Source organism: Panthera leo, chromosome B1 (genome assembly GCF_018350215.1).
Source record: "Panthera leo isolate Ple1 chromosome B1, P.leo_Ple1_pat1.1, whole genome shotgun sequence".
Classification (NCBI taxonomy): Eukaryota; Metazoa; Chordata; class Mammalia; order Carnivora; family Felidae; genus Panthera; species Panthera leo.
This window is the reverse complement of record NC_056682.1, coordinates 15949894-15966044: the sequence shown is the minus strand read 5'-3', so window position 1 is coordinate 15966044 and position 16151 is coordinate 15949894. Positions and strand designations below refer to the sequence as shown.

The window sequence follows — 16151 nt, the reverse complement described above, 5'->3', positions numbered from 1 at the left end:
CGGGTTGTTTCCAGTTTGGGGCTGTTGTGGACAAAGCTGGTGGTCTTTGTGTATAAAGATCTCTGTATAGACATATATTTTCCTGTCTTTTGGGTAAATATATAGGAGTAGAATTGTAGGGTTGGATGAGAAGCATCAGTTTATTTTATAAGAAACTGCCAAGCTGTTTTCCAAAATGGTCATGATATCTTGCATCCCTACCAGCAGTGTGTGAGAATCCAATTGCCTCACAGCCTCTCTTGGTATTGTCAGTCTTTCTGATTTTAACCATTTTAATGGTTGTGGAGAGTAGTTACTCATTATGGTTTTAATTTGCATTTTCCTGATGACTTAGGAAGTTGAATGTCTTTTCATGAGTTTATTGGCCATTCATATGTCTTCTTTTCTGCATCTGATAAAAGATTTTGCCCATTAAAAAAAATTATTTATTTTGAGAGAGACAGAGATAGTGGGAGTGGGGGAGGGGCAGAGAGAGAGGGAAAGAGAGAGAATCCCAAGCAGGCTCCATGCTGCCAGCGCAGAGCCTGGCATGGAGTTTGAACTCATGAAACCGTGAGATCACGACTTGAGCCAAAACCAAGAGTTGGAGGCTTAACCGACTGAGCTACCCAGGTGCCCCATATTTTGCCTATTTTTAATTGGATTGTCTATCTTCTAATTGACATATAAGGCTTCTTTACATATTTTAAATATAAGTCCTTTTTCAGACATGTGTGTTTGTGGCTTGCTTTTCCATTTCTTAAGGATATCTTTCGAAAAGTAGAAGTTTTAATTTTCATGAAACTGAGAAGAACACATTTTTAAAAAGTGCTGTGAACTCCAACTATTTTTATGGCTATTTGGCTGCCATCCCCAAATTCTACAAATGTTATCGAACCGGCAACTGATGAATTTGGGGGAGGTATCCACTTACAAAGCCTTTTTCTAAAATGAAGTAAGGTGGTAATAGTAATATTACACAGTATTTCATATGTCATCATCAACAAAGTCCTTTGGTAGGAAGGGTGGATACTCTCTGAGAATTAGGTATTAGTTCTACCTTCCCGTTTGTTTTTTCTTAACATATCAGACAAATAGAGACCATTCAAGAAATTAACAGTAATAATACTGGTACTTTCTTTGGGCGGCTACATTCACACCCTGGGCCAAAAATAATTAATCCTCGTGGTGACCATGCAAAATAGATATTTTCATCCTTATTATTCGCATATTCAGGTGAGGAAAGTGAGGTTCAGAGAAATTAAAGATCTTGACCAAGATCGCATGGCTAGTAAGTGGCTGAGCTGAGCTTCCAGACTAGGTTTGTCTGACTCTGAAACTCATGTTCTTCATTACTTCTCTGTACATGTTCTGGACTCATCTGCTTTTAGATATATTGAATATAGATATTGGCAGGTTATGGAGAGAGCAGAGGCTGGGGGAAGGGCATGGGGGAAAGAGATCGGGTCTGGGACTTATTTGGGCGGTGGCTGTTCATGCTTCCAGTTCCTAATTCCCTATACAGACTGGGTAACTTTACAGAGGGTCCAGGGTAATCAGGCCAAATAGGACCAACATAAATACAAATCAGGGAATCCAACCGGTTAGCAAGCCATTTCGCTTACCGCATGACTGTGCCAGCATTTTAGAAGATCCTCCTTCTGTTACAAAATGTTAGAGTGACTTCCTCAAACTTCAATTACGCGAAGGCTTGCTCTATAATTTTACAAGTAATCAGTACTTTTGTCGGTACGACTTCTGTCAGATCTCCTCAATAAAGCCATGTAGTTATTTGGAACTTTATCCTAGTGATTAACAGTGTTTACACTCAACTCCTTTCTGAAATCTTTAACACACTGTTATTTTCCAACGTGGTGGGCATAGAGTGCTTTTAGTTAAGTTAGGCTGTAAGTTTGGGACGTTGGAAGCGTCAATTACTAGTCACACATTCTATGCTCTTTCCTTCTACTTGATGGGCTGAAGCTCTGTCATTTATACAGCAAAGATGAAATGCTCAGCGAGATCGTTAAATTATAATCACTTTAATCAGCATGATCATGTCCACTATGGCCTAATTCTACTGAATTCTGAGTCTTTAGGCTTTCTTTTATTACAGTGAAGGGTTGTATTTGAAAATCCAAATGATGTTGAATATTCAGACTGTTGTGAGTCATGAGATTGTGTATAACCTATAGAAGTTATGGTCTCTAGGGGCGCCCGGGTGGCTCAGTTGGTTAAGCGTCCGACTTCAGCTCAGGTCACGATCTCACAGTCCGGGAGTTCGAGCCCCGCGTCGGGCTCTGGGCTGATGGCCCAGAGCCTGGAGCCTGCTTCAGGTTCTGTGTCTCCCTCTCTCTCTGCTCCTCCCCTGTTCATGCTCTGTCTCTCTCTGTCTCAAAAAATAAATAAACGTTAAAAAAAAAAAAAAAAGAAGTTATGGTCTTATAAATAAAAAAAGAATTTCGCATTTTTTTCCCCTTCCTCAGGAATCAAGGGCCAAAATAATAATTTAGTTTTGGAATTCATTGGTATGGCATTAAAATGCATTTGGGAACGAAGAACTAATTTGGAGAGGAAGGGGTAGTAATATGTGGTTAGAAATGGGCCATTTTCAACTAAGAAAAAAAAGAACCGTTATACATTGGCCAAGGCTCTTTTTATCATTGAGAAAATATTTTCATGACCATTAAAATAGGATTTCTCAGGCTTTTCATTCACCATAAACTCTAACAGGAGATGAGATCTGCAATTTTCTGAAAATTTGTCCCACTTAAGCTCCTAACATGTATCTTAGTTTTAAACATGAAAAACTCTAAAACATCTTCCTCCCGAGGAGTTTAGTGTCATGGTTAGATTGGTTTTAATCGACCCAGAATCTGCTATCTGATTATTAGAAGAGAATTGGCATTTGGCATCGAAGTTCCACCAATATTAAAGTTGGAAGATTCAAATACAGAGAGATTAAGACACTGGTCAGAGTCAATCCAATAATGAGTTGATTTAGGGATTTGATTTGGTTTTCCTGACCGGTTTATCTATGGCTTGGAGGAATTACTCTAACTTCCGAAGCACTTAAAATCAGGCAAGAATACAGTCTCCCTTTAAAGTTTTTGTGCTTATTTGAATGTTGCCACTTAGAATTAAGGCCTCAATCGTCATAAAAGCATTCCAGAGAATGCTTCGGGTACAAAAGAAATTTGGGCAACATAAAAAAAATTAGGGTTTAAGAAAATGACAACGGTCGTGTCTTTCTCCCTCCCTGAACCCGCCCCACCTCCTCAAAACAACAACAACAACAACAACAACAACAACAACAACAAAACAAAAACCAAAAACACCTCTGCCGAAAGAAGGTCTCAGTGGAGACAAATATATTGTATGTATTCCATAAATGAGAATTAACTCATGAGAAGGAATAGGTAGGCATGGCAGAAAAAAACTAGAAATGAGAACAAGGAAGAAAAGGGAAGCCAATTAAAATTGTATGTACCAAAAAAGGGAGAGGAGACATGTAAAATAGTAAACTCCATTTCTCTGGAATCTGACTTTCAAAGCGTTTTATAGATTTTCATTTTTATAGTATTCCATGAGCTAAGTGGACAGTTAATACTCTTGGGATTTGGTAATCAAGATCACAAAGAGGTAAAACATACTGACTTTCTCCACAGCCTCGGAGCCTGCAGCTGAAGTGGTAAGAGAACCCATGTCCTAAGACCCCGCCTCGAACTTCGTCCACGCTCTGCTCCCCCGCTGTGGCACTCTGCCTAGGGGACGGAGAGCGTCATCCCACCCTATAGGGGTTAGCTGGGCCAACTGAGAAGGGGCCATGACAAAGAATAGCTTAGGCATCACTCCACGTCAGGCATAGAAAGAGAACAACTAATGGGTAAGAAGAGTCAAGTGATATTGATCGGTGGCTCCCCAGGGTTGAATTCAGAACATGTTCTGCTGTCTCCTGGGTGCCAAGATTTGACAGAAAGGGCAAAGGACAACTTGAACAATGTGGGGTGGGCGGGCGAAATCTCCATTCATTGTTGTTCACGTGGGAATGGAGTGCTCAGAATGAGGGAGATCTTGACAAGGCTCCCTGCCAGTAGCCGTCTCTTGTTTCTTACCAGAAACCCAATACTCAGTGCCTCTTGCTCGTCACCGCTGGGGTTGGAAAGAGTGTGAGGGGTGCACACTTGTACCAGAGGGGAGAGATTTTGTGTCAGAGGACCTTTGTCCTTAACGAGAAGAAAATAGGAGAATGAAAAGAGAAGATTCAAAAGGAAAGGACCAGTCAGAAAAACATTTCAGAAAACAGGCTAAATGAAAAAGGAGTAAAGTGGTCCTGGGTCACTAGAAAACACCAAACTAGTGGTGACAGGAGGTGGTAGAGATGCAACGACAAGAAAAAAACAAAGACAGTTCAGGTGGCAAAACTGTAAGGAGAAATCAGACCAAACCAATATATGCATTGGTAAGAGGTTGGCTATTTAAGTGGTATATCAATCCACACAATGGAATACCATATAGCTTTTAAAAAGAATTAAGTATACCAATATTAGCACAGCTTATCTGAGATCAACTTAGTGAAAAAATGACAGAGTAACTGTTCAAATAAACTTTTGTTGTAAAATAATGATATATATTAGTATATGGATGCATTTAAAAAAAAAATCTAAAGGATGAAGCCTCAAACAGCCAAAGGTAGTTATTTTGGGGGGAGAGGGGGAGCAGTTATTGTGGGAGGGGGTTATGTTTTAGATTACACATTTTGATGCTATTCAAGACATTGTGGTAAAACTCCTATAATTTCCATCGTGCTGTAAGGAAAAAACGTCATAACTAGTACAGAAATAAGCTGTATTGTCCAGAAGAAACAATGAAGTTGAAAAAAGAAAATTTTATTTATTTGCATTGAAACCTAACATTGAAGAAATTCATACAGAATTGTGCCTATGTCCGTACCTCTAGCTATACCTCTATCTTTATCTATGAAGTGGTGATCCCAAAGTAAACATTGTAATTTCATTTAAAATGTCTGTTAAAGTGATGCAAGTGACAGACTTAACGGGTGATGATTATGGTCATAAACGTGTTCTATAATATACTGTATTTGCTCAAAAATGGAATATTAAACATGATCCATAATAACAACAGAACCTACATATTGACATAATTAATATTTTTTCCAACGATTGAATATTTTCCTTTGATTACCTTGAAATAGTCCCTTCAGCTCTTCTCTTATATTTTGTAAATCTCATAAGGCAACTCCAATTGCTTTTGATTTACAGACAGTCTTTTCCACGAGAGAATCACAAAGCACTGACAGGAAAGGGAGAACAAGATTTCACAAATATCCTACAATACACCTAACAGAGTATTTTAAATCAGACTTTTAGAAAATAGCAGGATTGGAGTGTAATGGTTTGCACAGATGGACCTGATTGCCCTAAATTTTGAGCTAGATTAAGTTACATATGAAAAAAAGAGTAATGATGATAATTTCACCTGGGAGTTAAGGATATTCTTCCACTTATCACTTAGGAAAACCTCTAGTGTGAAATCAGACCAAGAATCTATCTAGTGCATTGTCAAATCTCAGCCGGTCATACCCAAGAGAGTGGGGGACACGGTGGGGGAGTGGAGAGAAAGTATAAATCCTTTGTTGTGTTCAAAATGACGCAGAAGCACATATTCCAATATGGGTGTCATGGTCAGGTCAGAGTTCTGTTTAGTGGGATTTCATCCATAATCCACTCACATAGGCCTGGGGCTCTCCCAAATTAACGCAAGCATAAAATGAACTTGTCTAAGATGGAAAAAAAAAAAAAAAAAAGGTAACACTGGGATTTGAAATACGATTTTGGACACTTTGGAGGGCCTGTATTATTTACACCAGGTGGAAGAAAAGTAAAACTTCAGAGGCCTTTCTCCCTGCAGGGCTGTAAAAAGTCAGAGCCCAGGCAGAGAAGACTTAAAGGGCCAGGATGAGGAAGTCAGCACAGGTGGGGATCGTTAACACTGGGGAACGTGGGGAGAGACCCCAGGAAACACACCCCTTCAGGCCATCTGGACCAAGCGGAGGAACTTCGGAGAACCCAACAGGGAAAACACATCTTTGACTGGAGAAGAGACGCTGGTTGAAAAGCATCCAAGCTGCCTTGCCTTGTAGGAACAGCTCTAAAATGGACACCACCAGGGCAACTTCACTTCCGAGATCACCGAAAACCCGTACCCAGGGCAGTCCTTCTTCCCAAGAGGCCCCAGGGCCCCAGGAGCCCTCCTTCCCAGCATGCCCTTCCCATCCCGGCACGCCCCACTGCCACGCCCACAGCAGGCTCTCCCAGAGGCCTGTGCGGTTCATAGTCCCGGGCCAGGGCTCAAACACAGGCTGGAGTCTCCAACTCTTAGTTCAGGAAGAGGGCTCGTGGGCGGTAACGAGACTTTCTCAAGGTGAGATCTCCGCCTTAATGGTTGGAAAACCCCCCTAACCTCCTCCCGCAGGACCTCAGGAGACCTTCCAAATCTCGAAAAACCAGTGGCCCTAAGGTTCACCCACCTGGGAACAAGCCGTAGTTCCCAAAGTCCATCGACCCCACGTTAGACAATCTAGGGAGAACACCTGCACAGGATCAAACCTTTCCTCATCATTCTTTTGCACAAACCTTCAGCTGTATCCTGTCTGGGCTATTAGTCATCGTCTAATTGCTTGGTTTCCCGCTGACGCAAATTAAATCGTATTCGGCAGAAACGGGAGTTTACTAGGTCTGGAGGAGCAAGGAATGCAAAGGGAGTGTGAGGAAACCAGCCACCCACTTTTTTCCCCGTTAAGTTGAAGTGAATGCAGACTTTACCCAATTGTATTGTTAACATTATGTATGTCTGACACCAAGAGACTGCCTTAGAATTTATCTGTAGCAGTTTTTGTGTTTATTAAGCAACTTGACCCCGGAAGGAATCCTGCAGGTTAAATGTGATTATCTTGCTCATTTTACAGATGAAGGAATAATCTATGAGAGATTAAGAGAGTTACTAAAGTCTCACATCTAGTAAGTGGCAGAAGTGAGGACTCAAACCCAGGACTTGCACTTTATTACCTGTGCTAAGAGATTCTTAAAAAAAAAAAAAAAAAAATCCACTTTCCAAAGCTCTTTTCTTATGTTCATCTTGGTTAGCATAAGTAAAGGACTACCCTATAATATCAAATATCCTTCTGTTTTTAAGGATAACTAATTAAAAAATAAAAAACAACATTAGCTTAAACTATTTCTCCATTTTGAATTTTTTTTAATGTTTATTTATTTTTGAGAGCGAGCACGAGCAGAGGAGGGGCAGAGAGAGAGAGGGAGCCACAGAATCAGAAGAAGCTCAGCTTCAGAATCTGTGCTGACAGCTCAGAGCCTGACACGGGGTTTGAACCCACAAACCTTGTGATCATGACCTGAGTCAAATGCTTAACCGACTGAGCCACGGAGGTTCCCTTCTCCATTTTAAAATAAAGGCTGAAGGTACTTTTTTCAGAGCCTGGAATTTATTTTATAATAGTATCCGGATGTTTTCTGAGAGAGCGTAGTAGTAAAGATTTCGACAATATGAAGGAAACAGAGGTGATGAAAAATATTTTTTTCCTGAACTGTATATCCTTGTCTATATTTTAAATATATAGTGGTCTGAATGGAAAAAAAGCTTAACGTAAGAAATTAAAGACTTAAAACAACCCCCAGATACTTCTTAAAAAAATTTTTTTTAATGTTTATTTATTTTTTGAGAGAGAGATAGAGTGTGAGCAGGGGAGGGGCAGAGAGAGAGGGAGACACAGAATCCAAAGCAGGCTGCAGGCTCTGAGCTGTCAGCATAGAGCCCGACATGGGGCTCGAACTCATGAACTATGAGATCGTGACCTGAGCTGAAGTCGAATGGTCAATGACTGAGCCATCCAGGCGCCCCTAGCCCCAAATACTTCTTTAGAGAAAAGAGTATCATCTTTAAATGCTTTTTCTGAATATTAAATATAATTTAATAACACAAATAATCTAAGTATCCAATTAAACATGGATTGATCAGGAAAATATATGGTCCTATCTCTAGCGATTTGGCTGAAGAATCAATGCTAAAATGCCATGAAACAAACCCAAATTTATGACAACAGACATAGTATTATCTCTATTTTGAAATATTTAGCTAATATAGAAAGTTTTTTTTTTTTGTTTGTTTCTGAAGAATCCCATTTACAAAGTCCTTGGTAAAGAGCTCAAAAACAATATAAACACTTCAGTTTAAAAAATTTTTTTTTTAATATTTATTTATTTTTGAGACAGAGAGAGACAGAGCATGAATGGGGGAGGGGCAGAGAGAGAGGGAGACACAGAATGGGAAGCAGGCTCCAGGCTCTGAGCCGTCAGCCCAGAGCCCAACGCGGGGCTCGAACTCGTGGACCGTGAGATCGTGACCTGAGCTGAAGTCGGATGCTCAACCGACTGAGCCACCCAGGCGCCCCAACACTTCAGTTTTAAGTAAAGCCTTCCTATTGTAGTTAACTGTTGGAGTAAATAAAAGGCCTTCATTAAATGTGAGGCCTTCCTTATACCACATCTTTTTTATTTAAGTCTTTTCGGTTTTTTGGAAATGTCACACATTAAAAGCAAAATCTGACTGCTAAATCAGTATTAAGATAGAATCCAACTATGGTTTGTTCCTTTGCTGGGTTTTTAAGTTTTATTACTTCGTGCATTCTATACACAGATACTGTACTTTGATATTTTAAAATGGTTAAATAACAGAAAGGGGGAATTTATATAATGGGATTTCTGCTTACTTTATATGTATGAAAGCTACTTTGATTGTTTACTATGTGCTGAAACATGTATGGAGCTAAAAACATCCCTCAGATATTATCTGTTATGGAGCTTGAAACAATAAACCTGGCAGTAACTTGTGCTTTGTGCTCAGGGAGAAATATCAGAAACCAGTTTCCACCCTGACAACAGAATAAAGTTATTGTGTGATAAATTTTTTAAAACACACTAGATTGCTGCTAAAATACTGTCTTTGAGCTGTATGCCTTAAGCCTACCCTGTAAGTAAAGGAGGTCTTTTGGGTACTTGAAAATGGACGTTCTCTCGGATAAAGTCCAAGATGAATTGTCCTTATTTCAAGATCCATTTATAGAGTATGGTGTTAAAGGTTAGCTATGGATGTACTGACATTATCATAAGCTTATCATACATTGACATTTAAGTTTCTCGGGAAGGATTGTGGAGAGACCTTTTTCTGCTAGAGAAAGCGTGTGGTGTAGGAAAGACAGTTGTAGGGAGAGAAATGACAGCCCTACCCAGGCAGTGAGAATGGCAACATGGCAAGCTTTAGGGGCTCCAAGTCAGTTAGCGGGGCTCAAGTTCAAGCTCTACCAGATGCTACCTGTGTAAGGTTTCACTGTACAATGGAGATGATAATCGTATGTACTGCTTTTTTAAAATGTTTGTTTATTTTTGAGAGAGTGCATGCATGCATGCATGCATGGGGGAGCATGAGGGGCAGAGAGAGAGGTGGACACAGGATCCAAAGCGGGTTCTGTGCTGACAGCAGAGAGCCCCATGCGGGACTCGAACTCATGAGCCCTGAGATCATGACCTGAGCTGACCTCAGATACGTAACAGATTGAGCCACCCAGGCACCCCAGTACTTCATATTATGGTTGTGAGGATTAAGGAAATTAGTACGTGTAACGTCTGACAAGTGGTAAGAGGTCAATGAATATTGGCTACTACTACAGTCTGAGAATTTAAGTTACTTACCCACTGCGTGTAGGGACAGAATGAGTGATGAGATGAAAATAGGGGCTGCATGGTTATGTTTGAAGGCTTCTTCTAGATTCTAAATCCATGTGGCCTCACATGCATTTTTGTTGTCATACTACCCATGATGTGAACCTCTCAACTGTCTAACCTATGTACCCTCTCCGTGTTCTCTTAGCCTAAGGTTTATCTGGGTTTCTCGTTCCCTCTTTCACACTCTCACTCCTGTCCTCCTAACACTCTCCCACTGTGCCTGACGGAAGCTCCAATCCAGGAGGAGTACGGTCTACTACGTTTTTAACTTCTTTGAAATATTACAATCTAGTTTAACCAAATCTGGCTCTCTGCTAAGGACATTGCTTCCTGGAAGCCCTGACGAGAGCCCATCGTCCTCATTCTTCAGTGTCATTTCCAGACACATTTCTCTCCTGCCCTCTTTAGGCACCTCAGGGATCTCACTGTTACTGCCAGGACAGTGTTGGCAATGATAATAATAATACTTAATTGATGGTTGCAGGGATTATATGGGGACAATGCATGTAAAATGCTCAGCACAGTGCTAAGAATATATCTTTTACAATTATTTATTTACTTAAATTCAGGTTAGTCAACATACAGTGTGTTATTGGTTTCAGGACGCTAAGAAACATACTAAATTCTCGGTAAATTTTAGTTTCTACCCTTACATCTACCTGACTCTCCCAACAGAGTGTGTCGTCATCCAAAATAGCTATACCTATGAAATCACACTTTCAGCCTATTTCTGATCAGTATCTCCTATCTAGTCCATTGACCACCCTGTCTGAGCTAGAGCACATCTTAAAATCTGTTTTCCCACATGGTAGACATTTTCTTGTCAATATCGTAAGCCATCTTTTATTCACATCTATGTGGCAGATTCCCAAATGTGGATGAACCCAACTGTCCATTCCGTCTTCACCTGCACGCAGGTTACTGGGGACAATCATACTACTGAGTAGATTTATATCACAATAAATTCATTGTCACCAACCTCAGCTGGGCTGTCAGCTTCTCTGTCACTGCCTACTATGTTCTCTCAGTCAGCTCTGTATCCCAGTCTCCACTCTGCATATTTCAGACCTTTTTCAATTTCTTCAAAACACATGCCCTTTCACTTACCTTCCTCCCCTGCCCCACTCTCGGTAAAGTAGCCTTGCATCTCCACAGTAAAATTAGAAAAGGGGGAACTCCTGATACTTCAAATCCTGTAAACACATTGTTTCCTTATTTCCCCCTGTTTCAGTGAAAGAGGTATTCTTTCTCCAGTCTACCTGTGGTCTTTGATCTTTCATAGAATCCATCAATGATTCCCTCTCTGTTTTTAACCTTTGCCTTGATACTGCCCCCGTCGGTATTTAACAGTGCTCACGGTACTCATCTTCTTTTTCTTTTTTTTTTTTAATGTTTATTTATTTTTGAGAGAGAGGGAAAGAGAGAGACAGAGCCCAAGCTGGGGAGGGACAGAGAGAGGGAGACGCAGAATCCGAAGCAGGCTCCAGGCTCCCAGCTGTCAGCACCGAGTCCGACGCGGGGCTCGAACCCACAAACCGCGAGATCTGACCTGAGCTGAAGTTGGACGCTTAACCAACTGAGCCACCCGGGTGCCCCTCATATTACTCATCTTTAAAAAAACAGCTCCCTTGACTCTACCTTTCCTTCCTGTTTGCCGCCTTTTTCCTTCCCTTCCTACCTAAGCTTCTTGAAAGAGATATGCATTCTGTCTGTCTTCCCTCAAGTTCCACTTGCTCCTGAACCCTCTACACTATGGTTGTAGACCCCATCACTCTACCAGCAGCTCTCACCAGGTCATTGGCTTCTTATTTCCAAATTCAATAGAAATTTAATTTGCTTGATTTCTTGACTGCTTTTGAAATGACTGATCACAGTCTCCTTTTCAAAGCCTCCGTGTTCTTGGCTCCTGTTATCATTTCTCTTGGCTTCCTTTCTGCCATTTTTTCCCATGTCTCCTTAGATTCTGTTGCAGATTCTCTTCCTCTCTTCTTTCCTTAAGTAGGGTCTCTGTTCTGTGTCCTTTTCTCAACTCACTGTATGTATTTTCCTTTGTAATGTCATCTAATCCTCTAGCCTCAGATCACCTTTATATACAGGTGACTCTCAAATTTAGATTTACAGCCAATGGCTTTCCTGAGCTTCAGGCCTGCCTCTACCTGCTTATTGGACACTTCGTGTTGGATATCTCACAGTCCCAACTCAGCACGTTTAAGACTGAACTCGTGACCTTCCCTTGCACCATCACAACCTGTTTCTCTTCCAGTGTTCCTTCGTCTCAGTTAATGACCCCCCAGCTACCCAGTCATCCAAGCCAGAAACCTAGGAATTATCCTGGACTTCTCCTTCACTTTCTACCAATTCTTCCAATTAAAAATATAAAATCTTGTATCTTCTTTTTTCTTGATTTTATTTTTTTAACTTACATTCAAATTAGTTAGCATAAAGTGAAACAGTGATTTCAGGAGTAGATTCCTTAATGCCCCTTACCCATTTAGCCCATCCCCCCCCCCACACCCCTTCCAGTAACCCTCTGTTTGTTCTCCATATTTATGAGTCTCTTCTGTTTTGTCCCCCTCCCTGTTTTTATATTATTTTTGTTTCCCTTCCCTTATGTTCATCTGTTTTGTCTCTTAAAGTCCTCATATGAGTGAAGTCATATGATTTTTGTCTTTCTCTGACTAATTTCACTTAGCATAATACCCTCCAGTTCCATCCACCTAGTTGCAAATGGCAAGATTTCACTCTTTCTGATTGCCGAGTCATACTCCGTTGTATATATATACCACATCTTCTTTATCCGTTCATCCGTCGATGGACATTTGGGCTCTTTCCATACTTTGACTGTTGTCGATAGTGCTGCTATAAACATGGGGGTGCACGTGCCCCTTCAAAACAGCACACCTGTATCCCGTGGATAAATGCCTAGTAGTGCAATTGCTGGGTCGTAGGGTAGTTCTATTTTTAGTTTTTTAAGGAACCTCCATACTGTTTTCCAGAGTGGCTGCACCAGCTTGCATTCCCAAAATCTTGTATCTTTTACTTCTAGAATATCCCCAACCCATTGTTTCTCTCATTCATACTTTTACGATCTTAATCAAGCTCCCATCCTCTCTAATGGGGATTGTTTCAACAGCTTCCTTCTGAAGTGTCTATTTGGTTCAAGTATTACTCTCCCTCAAATCCCTCTCATTTCAGACAGAGTGCTTTTAAAAACACAAATTTGGTTTCACTATATGCTTTAAATCCTTTAATGATATATTAGTTAGGGTTCAACCAGACAAGCAGAAACAACAGGAGATGTATATTAAAAGATTTGTTTCAAGGATTTGGTTTACCCTGGTCGAGGCTGGCTAGGCAAGTCTAAACGCCATAAGGGAGGCTCTCAGGAAGGGCAGGCTGGAATTCTCGGGCCTCTCTCCAAACCTGGTCTCTCTCCCTTCTCTCACCTAAACTCCAGGCTTTAGTAAGATTGAGATCCTTTCATGTCCAGAATGTGCCTATTCTCTACCTATAATGCTCTTTCTCCTTCTCTGCCTAGGTAACTCTCAGCTCATCTTTTCCTCTGGAAGCCTTTCCTCATCTTTAGTCTGAGTTAGGCCATGTTGTTAAAAGCTCCCTTAAAATCCTGTATTTCTTCTATCATAATCATGTTTTATAAGTAATACTCATTTACTGTTTTCCTTGCTCTACAGTAAGGTATGTCGTACCACTGTATTCCAAGCATTTAATATATTGCCTAACACATAGTAGGTGGTCCCAAAATATTTGTTGAATAACCAGAAGGATGAATAAATTCAGCTTTATTATTTTATTAGAAGTCTGTTTAAATTTGTTAATATAGGATATCCACGCTTAATGGGGAGCATAAAATGTATTCCAAAGCAAACATGTCTGACTTTAATTTTTTACTGTTGTGGGCCATCCAGCTACCTTCTATTAGGATGGATAATGGAATGGTAGCTTTTAAAGGTTCCTCTTTTTATGAACATATATCCTCTTATAGGAGACATGAGTTATTCATTCATTCATTTATTAAATATTTACTGAGCACTTTCTGGTCATTGTTAGAAGTTCTAGGGATACAGTGAAACACATGGCAGGCAGGGTACCTATTTTTAAAGCAAAGGATAAGGAAAATAATAATAAAAAAGGCATGATATAATAGTAACTAGGTCGCTGAGGTGGGACTGAAGTTAAGCGGTTAGAGAAAGCCTCATTTTATCCATCAAAAAAAGGAAGGTAATTTAAGAAAATACAGATTCCCCTCCCCCAACCTGCCCCAAATACACTTCTCATTAAAGAGAGTATGTGCGTATTATATGTATTAAATTTTTCAATTTTCTAAGTAACCTTTCTTTTTATAGGTACAGAAACTGAGGCTCTGGGAATTAAGTAAATTTCCCAAGGCTACATACAGCTAAATGGCAGAGCAGGATTCGAATGTTGGTTCAGTTAATCTGAAGCCCACGCTTTTTCCACGATGTATTCCACTCAGAAGGAAAACCTCTGGAGAAAAAGGGCTTTTTGTGTCACTGTTAGGTTTAAGCACTATATTCTAGTATTTTTTTGAAGATTTTTAAAACTGTACTCTCTATCAGTAATAATAATACACAATACACAATATATTTCTTTTACAATACACAGTATTTTTATGATATTCTCGTTTTTCAAGGCACTTTTATTTTCATTCTCTCCTAATCCTGTGGCCACTGAGTAAGATACAGAGAACTTACAGACCACTTGAGAGTTGAGAAAACTGAAATATGACAAGTGTAGTGTTTTTGCCGTGAGTACATAACCGTGAACAGAATAGATCCTTCTCTTGAGTTTTGGTCTGGTATTTTTTCAGTCAAAAATACCGGTAAAAATTTCCTAGGGAAAACCTGTTTATTTTCTTTTCTAAGTACTGACTTCAGGAATTTAAGTCCAAATAAAACCTGAGAATTAATTTTAACTTCTCAGGAAAATGCCAAAGATTTGTTCATTAGTACCGGTAACATCATTGCTAAAGAAATGAAAAAGAAGAGAGAAAAGCGAGGAATAAGATATAGTGTGATGTGTTATGTTAAATAATTGATTCTATCCTTTTTTTCCTAATTTGGTGCAAGTGAAAAAAGGACATCCAACTGCAAAGCCTCTGAGACACTATACATATTCAAGTACTTCTGAAATACGAATATGTGATAACTCAATTCTTTGTAGCCTATGAAAAAGCCATTTTTGTTTGTTATTCTTGATGGTGTATACGTTTTGTTTTATAATTATCAAGGAAGTCATAATGAAAATAGAAAAAAAAAAAAACCTTTCTCATGTTATTCTTTCATAGCATTGCCCAAAGAAAATCTATTCCTCCTCTTTTCCAAAAGTCAGCTGGGTCTTATCAGCTTTGCAGAATGATGAATGAATGCCTTGTTCATTATTATTGCTTAAGTCATTCTTATTTATGCCAGTAATTCAAGGATTATGTTTTGATTGTTCTTGGGAGATGAAAACACTTTCTTGCTGATGAATAAACACTGCCACTTTTTAAATATTTGTATGCAAAATGTCTTTAAAGCCATTATGAAATGCTTTGCAAGAGCATTAGGAAGCTGTTTTTCGAAAGGCACTTTTTTTCTCTACCTTTTCTTTCATGCTAAGCAGTCCAATTGAAAGGCCTTTCAGAGTTAACTTGTTTAAGCAATACCAGTGTTTTAGCGTAATGAATAACTTTTTACAGAAGACAATCACACACAATTCAACATGCCGGTATTTCTATTTCTGTGCACCGCCAATGCAGGGATTCTGTGGTAGAATCTCTTTCTTTGAGAAAGCTGAAGCGATCAACACCCTGATTAACCTCTGATATTCACGTGGTGCTCTTGATCTTGAGGACTGCAGCAATAACAAAGCGGTAATGGCAGCCATATGCTTAGGGTATTGTGGGTACGGGTGACCCAGATGTGAACTTGGGGGGTGACTGATGCTAAATGCTATTCGTTTCAGGTTTGGTGTGGAGATTACTGGTGAAGAGTTTGAGTTGTTACTTGACAGAATCCCCCTTGATGAAGATGGAAATGTCAGATACCTCCAGTTCACGGCCACGTTTGATTCTCGGTACTCCTTTTCCACATTTTGTCACTCCACACTGGTTTTCTGTTCTTGTTGTTTTTAATACAGAGAATGAACCACTAGAAGAATTAGGATTATTTGAAATTTCTCTTTATTGATTTGTATCTCATTTATTAACATTTTATAAGTGAGATTTTCAAAATAGCCATGTTGACCCAAAATGTGGCATGCTTTAATGCTGATCCATGGCAATTCATTTTGAAATATTTACTATCTCAACATCTGGAAAATGGCCATGAGAGG

General features: G+C 39.8%; 1 long non-coding RNA gene across 1 annotated transcript; it reads left to right on the top strand.

The window, feature by feature from the left end:
* The first annotated feature begins 6345 nt into the window (after positions 1-6345).
* Positions 6346-15910, top strand: LOC122217387. Its single transcript, XR_006201449.1, has 3 exons — positions 6346-6423; positions 15577-15690; positions 15783-15910. It is a non-coding gene; the product is annotated as an uncharacterized LOC122217387 (long non-coding RNA).
* The last annotated feature ends 241 nt before the right edge of the window (positions 15911-16151 follow it).